Below are 12957 nucleotides of genomic sequence, written 5' to 3'. Positions count from 1 at the left end.
TGGCTTGGCTTTGGAACAAATGACTTGTTATGACTTGATCAATTCTTCGATTGATAAATACTTTGCAAACTCCGTACGTGCTGACGCTTAGTGCACTGGTCTGGTTCACAAGCGACTAACACTGAAGTCAAACATTGTACCGTCTTTGTTAGCAAACATTGATCAGTCGGTTCTGGGTTAGTATATGCTTCAGTTTGTTGATTATAAATAACCAACCAAGATATATAAAAATATCTTGCTTCAGGGGTTGCACTGAAATCTTTAGAGTACTTGGACAACATCTTCATTGCTTCCACAATCTTGAATACTTCAATCTTTATTCTTCACTGAGGCATGAACATATTAATGAACTTCTTCCAGTGAACTTATTCCTTCAAGACTGTAGATGGCTTCTTCAACCTTTGTCTTCGTATCTTCCGATTCCGGTGCAGGCGTAGTGTTATTTACTTGTCCTGTTCTATTGTTGAGTTATCATCCCTATGTAACAGATAGGGTTGTCTTTACATTTAGACTTACAATCTCCCCCTATTTGTTTGTTAACCACAACAAGCAAATCCTCTGGAGGATAACTCAACTAACACTAGAAAAAGTAAAGTCCTGGACTAGTAAATAATGCTACAAAGTTTCTGGATCATATAATACATTTCCAGATTTCATGAATAGAAATAACAAATGTGCATATCACCTTTATTTCTCTTGTTCTTGCTTACCTGCCTGAAAATCCTCATAGTCTGTCTTGAAGAGAATTCAAAACATTCCATTATGCAAAGAACAATCAGCAGCTTCATTGAATTCTTCAGTGGTAATGAATAAGTTCCTGTCTACCACTTACTGAAGAATAAATGTATCACCTTATACTTCTCCTCCCGTTACCTTGATCAGGTTCCCCTTATTGATAAGTAGTTGTCTCCCCTTAGATGAAAGATCAATCCTCCTCCTTAGTCTCAAGAAGAATCTCCCCCTCAGTAGTACACAACTAAAGAGTAGTTTAATCCCCCTTAGTTGTAGACAGCTAAAGAAAGCTAACTTACTTTTTCTTCCCCCTTTCATATATTCTCCCCCTAAATATATTCTCCCCCTTAGTTGTGGAATCCTCCGAGGATATGTGGTATCAAATATGGTCAAGGAACGTGTACAATACTTCCTGTACCAAAGGATAATCTCCCCATAGAGAACTAAACAACGCTAAAGCTGGGGTCGAAGAAAGAGTTCAGAAGAAGGGTTTACTTTGATTGGGTTGGTTCCTATGCTGAAAGAATAGGTTCCAAACGGAAAAGTAATGAGTAAAACTAACATTCCAGTAACAACATCCACTTTGTCTTTAGGTATAAATTTGGTAATTAGTAGGTGTCTCACTAAAATGTTCTGCAGGTGTATCACTCAACACTCAATTTTCTCTCGGTTTTTGGGTAAGGGTGTCACTCACGAGTTCTGTAAGTATATCCCTCCACACAAATACTGAGCTTCCAAAATGCTGAGTACCTGCAAGAAAATCACCTTAGCCACCCTTAAAGGGGGGGTCACCGGTGGTGCAATGGGAGTTCGTAATTCCCAGTCCCTGCAGACTCATCGGATAAATCCGAATCATGGTCCACAAGTTGCCAACCACTAAGTGGCTTATCCAATTAAGGATCCAGAGTTGTTTGCTCTAGGAGGTTAGACAAAGGCTTAATTATGGCAAAGGCCTAAGTCCTCCTCAATGTCTGTGAAGACACTTGATTCAAGAGAATCATCAACCATAAGTTCACACCGTGAAATGGAATGAACCGTAGTTGCTTCCGTCAATTCTTTCAACAACATGTGAGTTTTCGATACTAAATATTATAATATGTACCTCACAAGTGTTTCACTCTTCTCAATTTCCTATGTGTTTGCACTCACTCATGCTTACATATTTCTCATTCTGATATCTCACTGGTTCTTCTCAGAATCTCACCAAGTGTTTAACTCTCAGTGTTTGGCTCACAGTGTTTCTCTCAGCACTCAAAGTATGGTCTTCTGTACCTGCATGAGAAAATCACCATAGCCCCTTCAAGAGAGGTCACTGGCGGTGCAATGGGGTTTCTTAAATCCCCGATCCTCAACCGACTCATCAATAAATTGACTCATAGTCAGAGAGTTGCCGATCTCCTATAAATAGGAAATCCATTCCGATTGGATCCAGATCTGTTCTTATCTGGGGAGGGAGACGAGAATCCTGAAGATTTGGCAATTGAGATCCTCGTTTCCTCCTTACACCTGTAAAGGCATCAACCATCTTATCTACCATAAAATGGTAAATGAAGAAGTTGCTTCTGGAACAAAACCTTTTAACCTTACTGTGCACTCTCTTGTATTGTGTCCATAATATTTTCTGTTTAGGCTCTTCCTCAGAGTGATTACTGATGATGTGCTTGACTCAATACAAGATGCTCTGGCTGACGAGCGAATTTCAATGGACTCATCCTTTTGAGAGAATGATTCCAGAGACTGTTTTATTGCCTTTTCAGCTCTATATTCTTTTGAGAGAATACAGATGAGCAACAGTTACCTCATGTTTGAAAACACCTTTTCTCCTTGAGAGGTAGAGCTGTGGGTACACTATCCCTCACATCCTTATTTGCTGCAACAAGTACAGTTTCTCCCTCATTGAATTTTTGTTTGAAAAGTTCCTTATAACACCAGGAGGAAAGTTGGGATGTGTTCTGAATTTGGTTTTATAGTCTGGGATAAAGATTGTTGGTTTTCAACCTTATGACTATCTAGGAAAGCCAAGAGGCTGATTAAGTTCCGAAGAACAGAAAGAGATATAAATGTATTTTAGAAAATCTATGATTTTAAATGAAAGCAATTGCATTTAATCTTTTGAGAAAAAAAATGAATCAGTTGTGATTGTAAAAATGATTTGCATAAAGAATGACAATCACAACCGATGAAAGAATCAAAGTTTTCCATTAAAAACTGGTTTGAGTACGAGAGTCTGAATCTATGCATAAAAGTTTTAAATGAACTTGTCTTTGAAAAAGACACAGACTCCTGTTTCTCACTACAATTTAAAAAGGAAACAAGAAAATTTATGCGCTACAGTGTATAAAGCACTCGCCACACTAATTAGTGAAAATGCCTCATACTAGCACATCGTCAAAACAGACGCTGCAAGTGACAAAGATCACCAAGTACACAAATACAAGATAATCAATGTCTCGTCTTATGACGCTACATGTATAGATGCAAAATATTCTAAGAAATATTTATGAAATAGAGTAGTGGATACCAATTGTTGAAATCAATTGATAAGAAAATTTCTTTGAAGAAACTCACCACTCCAGAACATAAATATGAGACAAAATAAAGATTTTGTTGTCTCCCTTGTACTCAGAATATTAAACACCTAATATATATTTGCACTAGTGGTTTTAAGAAATATGCAACAATATTTCACCAGTGCCAATACATCACAATCAATTCACAAATAAAACATCAATAAAGCATCAAGAAAAGATACCAATCAAATATTTCAAAGATGAATTAATCATGCTTCTATTATTCTATCAAAGTCAATCATGAAACAAATAAGCATATAATTGTCATGGATCACAATTTAACTAAGATAAAATAATAATTATCTACGCAATATCATATGATTATCAGATGGGCATATAACAACTAAAATCATGACAATCATACAAAGATATTCGCAAGCCCGAGGGAAAGTTGAAGAAAAGTTCACAAGTCCTATACATGTAATCATTAAACACAAGTGAATTCACACAACTCCTCGCAGAAAAATATTAACAATTAATATTAGTGATCTACATATAAGCATGCAAAAAAAATCACTAACACTAAAAGTATCACAACTATATGCAGTTAGACATGAAATAAAATACCAAATAATAAATCATTAAATATCCAACACAAATAGTTATGCTTCGAGTATATACACTAATATAAATGGATTCAGCCTAGAGAGAATCTAAGTAACTCCAAAAATACTAGTATATCATGACTAATTCTAACTAGATTCTAACCACATACCAATTACTGATACAAGTCATAAGTCTAGAAACAAATAAGTCATGCTACAGATCATATACAAATATAAGTGAGTTCAACCTAGAAGATAATCCTAAGTGTGTTCACAAATACAGATATATCGCAACTAGATTATGATAAATTTCTCTACTAGATACCAATTGTTAAAGAGGTATAGATCAAGAAAGATAACATAATTAAGTCATGCTTCATGTCATCTCTAATCATTTAAATCATGAACAAATAAGTCACTTAATTGTCATGCAACACAATTTAAATAATTTGAAATAGCAAATACTCATGCTAAAACATATAATCACCATCTAAGCATGCAAATCAATAAACATGGCAATCATATAAAATAGCAAAAAGCACGAGGTACTGGATTTTAAATAAATTCACAAGTCCTATGTATAGACAATTTAATACTCATGAATTCATTTAAGAAATACGATAGACATGCTCATGAAAGAAGTAATACCTTATAGAAAATATAGTATGTGATCTACTTGCAGTTAAGTAAAGTGATAAGTTGAATACCTCTGAGACTTGACATTTCAGTTGATGTACCTTTCTTGTACTGATTAAGTCCAGTGGTTGTTGGCATAAGTCTTGGCAGGTCTAGATTCTTCCAAAATGCGCATATTCAAAAGATCCTTGACTTCCTTTTATTGCCATCATTCTTTAGGCTAACTAGTAGACCATGAAGAATTGCAACTTTCCAACAAACTTATCATATCACTAATCTGCATTCACTTAACAATTATCTTGCACAAGTGACATTAGTCCACATATAATATAATCATGGTATCACAGCACAGATAGTTGTATTGTGTGTGCCTTGTATCATGAGAGGTAATAATTTGGATACCAAATATGACTCTAGCAAACAGATATTAAAATAATATGCTAGTCAGAAGTCATACCATGTTCGTGACGATCATCAGGTCTTGGATAACAACCCATAGAGAGCTGGTGAAGAAAGAGCATACAAATTCTGTTGGATCTGCAACTGCAAAGTCCTTGAAATGTTGCATGAAGCTTCATCCTCTAGCTCACTGTAATATCCTGAACCCGAGTCTCGTCAATGGTGCTTTAGTTCAATAATGAAGATCGTTGAGTCCCTAAGATGTAGAGTCCTGAACTTGAAGATTCTGTTTCCATAATCTTCATAACCTTCTCCTTTGTAATAATCCTAAGCAACCAAATTGGCTTGTCCCTCGTAACAGAGCCAAAAACATCCAGTTGGAATCTGAATACCCGACAAGTACTAGGTACTGAATTGTCTTCAGGTCAGGGTATCAGAATCCACACAATCTGCTTTCCAACTTGATTGAGATCATATTGCTGTGCAATCACTCAATCTGGATCCATTTAAGAGCTTCTGAATCTTCCTCAAGTTTCACTTCAGATTGAAACCTAAAGAAATAACATCCTTTCACAATAGCTCTCCCAATCTTCACTTCACCATTAGGAACATATAAGAACTAGAACCCGAGAATGATATTGACTTCAAACCCTTTGTCTAAGCAGATACGTTCTTCATATGTCCTGTTCATCTCCAATGTGGTGTTGAGTTTGACTAGTAGATCCACCAAATGCTCCCCCTAAGCTGTTGCTGGGATTTCTTTAATAATCCTTATCCTTGCAAAGAGATTCTGCTTGGATCTGAATCATTATTAAACCAATAATATCACCTTTAACAGCTTGGAGCAAAGTGTCGTTCAATGTCCTGTCCAGACTTACAATCACCTTCTGTTGATTAATCACAATCACCCTGTAGACTGTAGACTCCATTGAGTAGCTGAGGAAAATATTCTTTGAGCTTCAAATGCAAGACTTGCAAAGAGGCATTTTCCTCCAAACACATACCAAGAGTTAGTGTTTGCTTCTGATTGGCCACTGACAAGAATGGTGTCTTTCTGGATTTATCAATGATCAGGGTTCATCTTGATCAACCTTCATTTGTGACGTCTTGTCCTTCGAACACATACGAACAACACGAAAGAATCTAGAGTAGTCAATGATCTTCGCAAAAAGATATTTGGCTTTGTTTGCAGACATGACATTAGCTGATCTGTAGAAATCCATACGTATCATCTCAAGCGGCTCAGTAATGTTAATCATATCTTTGCTTCTGTGCGATGCTCCTTCGACTTCCCTATTTTGACATAACTCATATCCTTCATCCAATTTGAATTCCAGATGAGGTAGTCCTCTCACCAATGCTCTTCTTGCAAATAGAAAGAGCTCCATGTTTTGACATACAAGTTTGAGAGCTTCAAGTGCCATAGCTAATACTCATCTGATGAAGCTTCACTATCGAAACAGCTCACTCCATCTTCAATTGTAGTTCCATATTAGCTACGAGCAGATTCACATCTTTCCTGATTTGAGATAAAGCACTATTCCATGAACTGACATAATGTCCTTTGTCAGAGAACCGTCTGATACTAGGAATGTGTGCTTTGACTCTTCCAAGAAAGATATGCTTCCATGATGACATTCCAGGAAAATAGGCATGTCCCGTAAGAGAATCTTTGTTGTCATCGTTCAAAGATTATTGACGGAACTGCTCACATGATCACATTTGCTAACAGGGTACTTTTGGTGAACCGTATGATTTCAGTTACTCAACAAACAGAGTGCACCAAAAATCATATGGAACATATGTAACCTGAAATCACAAATGGAAAGAGTTCTATGGTCCCCAAACATAACTGGGTCCGGATGGATTAGAGATTTTTCTTTAACAGTGGTAACAACAGAAGTAACCTTAACATGCTAATTCTTATCTAGACATTGCCCTAATGTGATTCTCAAACATGCTTTTTCTAAAATCAATGCAAGTACAAAGACATGCATTCATGACATGAAAATAAGCAGACATGATGTTAAATACACATGGCAAACAATCAAAGATAAGACAAGAGCAAGACAGGCAGTTATGCAATTCAGAAGATTCGGTACTCTCTACTTAAACCAATTAACACAAGTGCAACAGGTAGCAAGTAGAAATACAGATATTCAATAATCTTCTAAAGGCATAGGGATCATAGACAAATTAATAAACACATTATCAATTCATACTAATCCCACTCTATTGTTATATGGCATTATACTATCTCTATTACCTAAGTCATTTTTAGATCTAACATGAAGTTCTAAAAGTTCTACTGACACAAGGTAGACATTCCATCATAGAACAAAATAGAATCCTTGACAAACAATTCAGATAAATAAGTAAATCTAATTGTACTAGGGAATCTGAAACTAAGTGTTTTAACAAAGTTATATATGCTAGGATCATAACCCCTAAAACTAAGAGCCGTGTTCCAAAGGAAAGCTTCTAATCTCACTATTGCAAATAATCAAATCCTAAATATTCATACACATGTTAAGAATCTGCTAAAGACACATGCACACGATTATCATCAATCCTAGTTACCAGAACAGTAATCTAGCATACTAGTTCAACATTATCTATTGTGATGCTATCATGCTTGTGCTTGTGTGTTAAACAATTCTACTCAGAGATTTATAACATGCTTTGAATATAAAGAAATATGTATTGCATAGTTAGAAAGAATTCGTACCTGAGATGTGCAAGTTGAGTCATCTTCAGAGAATGCTAGGATAGCCAGATAACCATAATCATCCTTCTCATCAGCAACTGATCCAGCTCACACCTTTCCTAAAATAGCATAAGAACTTGTTGTCATGTTTCTTTCAAAACATCCACTTGAATTTCAGACAAGCCCTATCATCCTTGTTTGTCGAGGCTTCAATATATATAGCAACCCACCTTTGCTAAAGATACCAAACAATATTGTGTGTATTGACCAACTCAGTTTTGAAAACAACCTCCTTGAACTGAACCCTGAAGAGTCACCACTTGAAACCAATGGATTCCATCTGAATCTGACATGACTAAACCTCTCAGACAGTGTTATGCTAATCCTTGAAGTTCTGTCCTCACATTCTCCAAAAGTGTTAACTTTCGTCGACTTGAGCTTCCTCAAATTCAGCAGTTACAAACTCTTCTGTTCAATCCTAAGGTTCTGACATAAATGCACGAAACTGATTTGGTGCGGTAGTAACTCAATAATTATATCCTTAAACCTCCACAGTTCTTTGTCTTTGGTTCAGTTGATTCTGGATGGATTTAGCATTGATACAATTCACTGTGTAATTGTATTTCCCTGAATCACTGAGTTAGATTGAAATCCCTTGAAGATTCGTTCGTGAAAACTTCTCTTTTCCTACTACCAGTGGTACCATTCAAAGTTGATATTCCGAGCCCTGGGAAGATGCACTCAACACATAAAGCAAGTTCCCATCCTGATCTGGTGATCTGATAATCAAGTCGGAGTAATTACTCAGATCAAGGCCTGAAGTACCTTCTTCAAAATCCCCTGTTAGTAGTACCAAATTAGTCTTCAATGGAATCTTCTTCGAATCACAATCATCTTTGTCGAACATAGAAAACTGCTTCTAATAATCCTTTGAGAAATCAATTGGATTGGGTCATCAATGTAATTCCATTACCGATTCTGAGAATCTGGTATTTGAAATCCCGGTGTTTGTCTTGTAATCTGTCAGCCTGATCTGTCTCAACTAAATGTCAATCTGATTTGTCTTGGAGTAGAATAATTAAAAAGGTTACGGGACACTTGATTATTTAAACTAAGTTTAAATTATAAAGAAAATAAATTTAAAAATAAGTTTTAAAAGATGAAAGAAAATAAAGTATAAAATAAACTTAGTCAAATCTATAAAATAAATTTAATTATATTTAAAAAATAAATTCAAATAAATTCATAATAAACTGAAAAGTTTAGAATAAATTTATTTCAAATTCATTTAGTAAATATATTAAAATTTATTGTATAAATTTAATTTTTGAAAATATTCAAGTGTCTCGTCTCCCATTAAATCATAGCTTCCAGAAAAAAACTAAATTGAACCCTTGAACTTGAACTTATATCCATAAACAGTTAAATCCTCTTAAATTTATATTTTATATTTTAACTTAAATTTAAATCATAAACTATACAAATTTAAATAATAAATTTATAAAAATTTATGGTAAGCTTGGTAAAGTCTAAGAGTAAACTTTACAAGTCTAAAATAAATTTAAACAAATTTATTAATTGAATTTAGTAAAGTTTATAAAGTAAATTTAATTAAGTTTATAAGATAAATTTAATTAATTCATAATAAACTCAATTAATAAGTTTAAAATAAATTAAGTCAAATTTATAAAATAAACTTATTAAAATTTAAAGTATAAATTTATAAGTCCCGGTTCAAAGTTCAGTATCCGACAGATAATCCTTGTTTAGGCCTACGGACAAATTCAGCAACACAAACCGGAAGAACATTTCCCCTAATCAAATATCAAAAGCTAGGTTCTTGATTTTCCGTACGATAAGGATCCTGATTTGTATATCAATCAGCCTGTGCTCTGATACCAATTGTTAGGTCCAAAGTATCGTAGAAGGGGGGGTTGAATACGATACTCACTACAATTTAAAATTCTTTCGAATCTTGCGGATAAATAAATTGCAGTCCTGTAATGGGTTTCGTGTTCCGGATATTTATAGGGTTGATTTCTGAGGATATGAAAATATTAAACCAACACACAATATTTTCCAAGGTATATCTGTATATTGATAAATACCTCGAAGGGTGCTACAAATCCAAACCCGAAGGTTGGCTACAATGACCACTACTCTCAATATTACAAACTCTAACCGCTACGGATATTTCTATTACAAAGCTAGACTAGAGTGTATATATAGTGGGAGTAGCCGTGCAGAGCACTTGGCCATTTCATCCCGAAGGATGATGTAAATTGTGAGAGCACAACTTACATATTTATAGGCTTTCAACAAACTAACCCTGGTTAACTAAGCCAAACTTGCGCCAGGATATATATTCAGATATTATGTATCATCAATTTGCTCCACTCAGAATTGGCGCCACCATGAGTTTGCGCCTAGTTTACCTGTGTAAATTATGTGACTTAGAAAAATCCAAGCAAGATAAACTTGCGCTACATTCACATTGTGGCCACTGATATCACTCCTGGTTAGTGAGTTAACCAACTTGCGCCTATAAGTGAGTTCGCGCCACAGGGAGAGAGAGTTTGCGCCAACGTGAAGCTGCGCTACCTGTTCTCTAGTATTACAGTGTGCCAATGCCTTAACCATTTCACTTGAATAATCAAGTGGCGCCTGGCAGTCCTATGTTACCACTGTTATCTCTCATCATGAAGAGTTAGTGGCGCAAGCTTCACATGTTCATTGAGTTGCCTAGCCAATACATATAAGAGACTCCTGTATGCACTGTTGTGAACTTGCGCCATATAAGTTACTACAGTGTCTTCCCAGTATAGATATTGCCTTAGTTGATTTCATCAATTGACGCTACTTGCGCCTGGATACTTCAGTGTATGCCGGTGTATGTATATGAATTTTAACCTCCATTCATGTCGCTGCCTACTCTGTGTACAGGTATAGCTAGGGCTGCAAATGTGAAACCCTAGGTGCCTTGACACCTGACATCATCAAGGTGCATGCATAATATAATATATTATATAATATATTATGTTGTTATTATATTAATAAATAAAAATATATATAAATATATACACACATATATATTTTATTTATATGAACATATAATAATATATGTACATATATTTAAATATATTCTCATATATTTAAATATATATAATATATAATTATATGTAAATACAAATGTAAATATATATATAAATATATATAGAGATATATATATAGTTATTTATAAATATAAATATAAACATAAATATATATAAAGAAAAGTATATATAAATATATACATATATATAATATTTATATAAACATATAGTAACATATATATACACATATATTTAAATATATTCTCATATATTTAAATATATATAATATACATATAACTATGTGTAAATATAAATATAAATATATATATATAAAGATATATATAACTCTCTCTAAATATACATATATTTATGCACATAATATAATATATATATACACTTAATTATATAATTGCTTATGTAAAATATAAATACATATACTATATACATATATATTTATTTAAATATACATACATATAAATATACATATACATATGTTTAAAAACATATATACATATATATTATATATATTATATTTAATTAAATATACATATATACATATATATAAATATATTTGTACATATACAAATATATAAGTGCACACATATAAAAGATAGGTCACTTCCTGATATGGCTTTCTGTGGAAGCTTGACATATGACATTTGAGCAGTAGACTTGATACAGCTTGCAGAGGCTAGGCATTTGGCTTGGCTTTGGAACAAATGACTTGTTATGACTTGATCAATTCTTCGATTGATAAATACTTTGCAAACTCCGTACGTGCTGACGCTTAGTGCACTGGTCTGGTTCACAAGCGACTAACACTGAAGTCAAACATTGTACCGTCTTTGTTAGCAAACATTGATCAGTCGGTTCTGGGTTAGTATATGCTTCAGTTTGTTGATTATAAATAACCAACCAAGATATATAAAAATATCTTGCTTCAGGGGTTGCACTGAAATCTTTAGAGTACTTGGACAACATCTTCATTGCTTCCACAATCTTGAATACTTCAATCTTTATTCTTCACTGAGGCATGAACATATTAATGAACTTCTTCCAGTGAACTTATTCCTTCAAGACTGTAGATGGCTTCTTCAACCTTTGTCTTCGTATCTTCCGATTCCGGTGCAGGCGTAGTGTTATTTACTTGTCCTGTTCTATTGTTGAGTTATCATCCCTATGTAACAGATAGGGTTGTCTTTACATTTAGACTTACACATGTGAGAAGTGCCTTTGATTTCTTTTTGTTCTTGTAATCAGCTTGCTTTTTAGGCGTCTTAGACTTGTTTTTCAGCTTGTAGAAATCCCTTTTGAAATGTCCTTTCTTGCCACATTCGAAACATGCTTCATCTTTTGGATCTTTCTTTGCACCAAAAGCTTTGCCCTTTTCTCTTTTCATCTTATTCTTCTTTTCGATCATTCTTTTGATTTTTCTGGACATGAGAGCTAGATCCTCATCTGATTCTGTTTCCTCATCCGAATCCAGCCTGCTGGCAGTAGAGTGGAGTGCAAGATTCTTCATTTTCTCTGTTGGCAGCTTGCTGCTTTCTGAGCTGTTAGCTTCAATCTTAGCTTCAAATTGTTCCAACTCAGCAAATATAGCCAGGTGATCCATAGTATCAATGTTGAGAGCTGACTCCAATGCTGTGACCTTGGCACCATATTCGAATGGAGCTGCATTAAGAATATTCATGTTGATTTCCGATTGAGGAATCTTTTTGCCAAGTCTTTCAAGGCTGTTAAGAGTAACTTGGAATCTAGCTTGGCTTTCTCGAATGGATTCTCCCTTCTTGATAGCGAAGCTTCCAAATTCTTTCATGAGCTTTCCGAGCTTGACCTTCTTTAGACCTTGTGAGCCTTCATGATATGTTTCCAATGCATCCCAAATTTCCTTTGCTGTTTTGAGAGAAGAGACCTTGTCATACTCAGCTTGATTCAGCCCATTGATCAATGTACTCCTTTCTTTTCCATTGGCAGCAACCTTTGATAGCTCGTCCGCTGTGAGAACGTCAACGTCCTTGACTTTGCCATCTTTATCAAGATATTCATAAGGACCTCTTTGCACAACTCTTTGCATTAGGGGATCTCTGGACAGATGAGCCTCCATTTGGCCTTTCCACCAATTGTAGTTGTCAGAACCCGTGAGGAGAGGAGCTCTAAAATCGGACTTTCCCTGAAAGTTATCAGCCATATCGATCGATACTAGGGGAGAGCACGGTGCGGATCGGTGCGGTTTTAGGGTAAAACCGCAACCGGAACCGCAAGTGTTCGGTTTT

Source organism: Daucus carota, chromosome 7 (genome assembly GCF_001625215.2).
Source record: "Daucus carota subsp. sativus chromosome 7, DH1 v3.0, whole genome shotgun sequence".
NCBI classification, from domain to species: Eukaryota; Viridiplantae; Streptophyta; class Magnoliopsida; order Apiales; family Apiaceae; genus Daucus; species Daucus carota.
Note: the sequence above shows the minus strand (reverse complement) of the source record.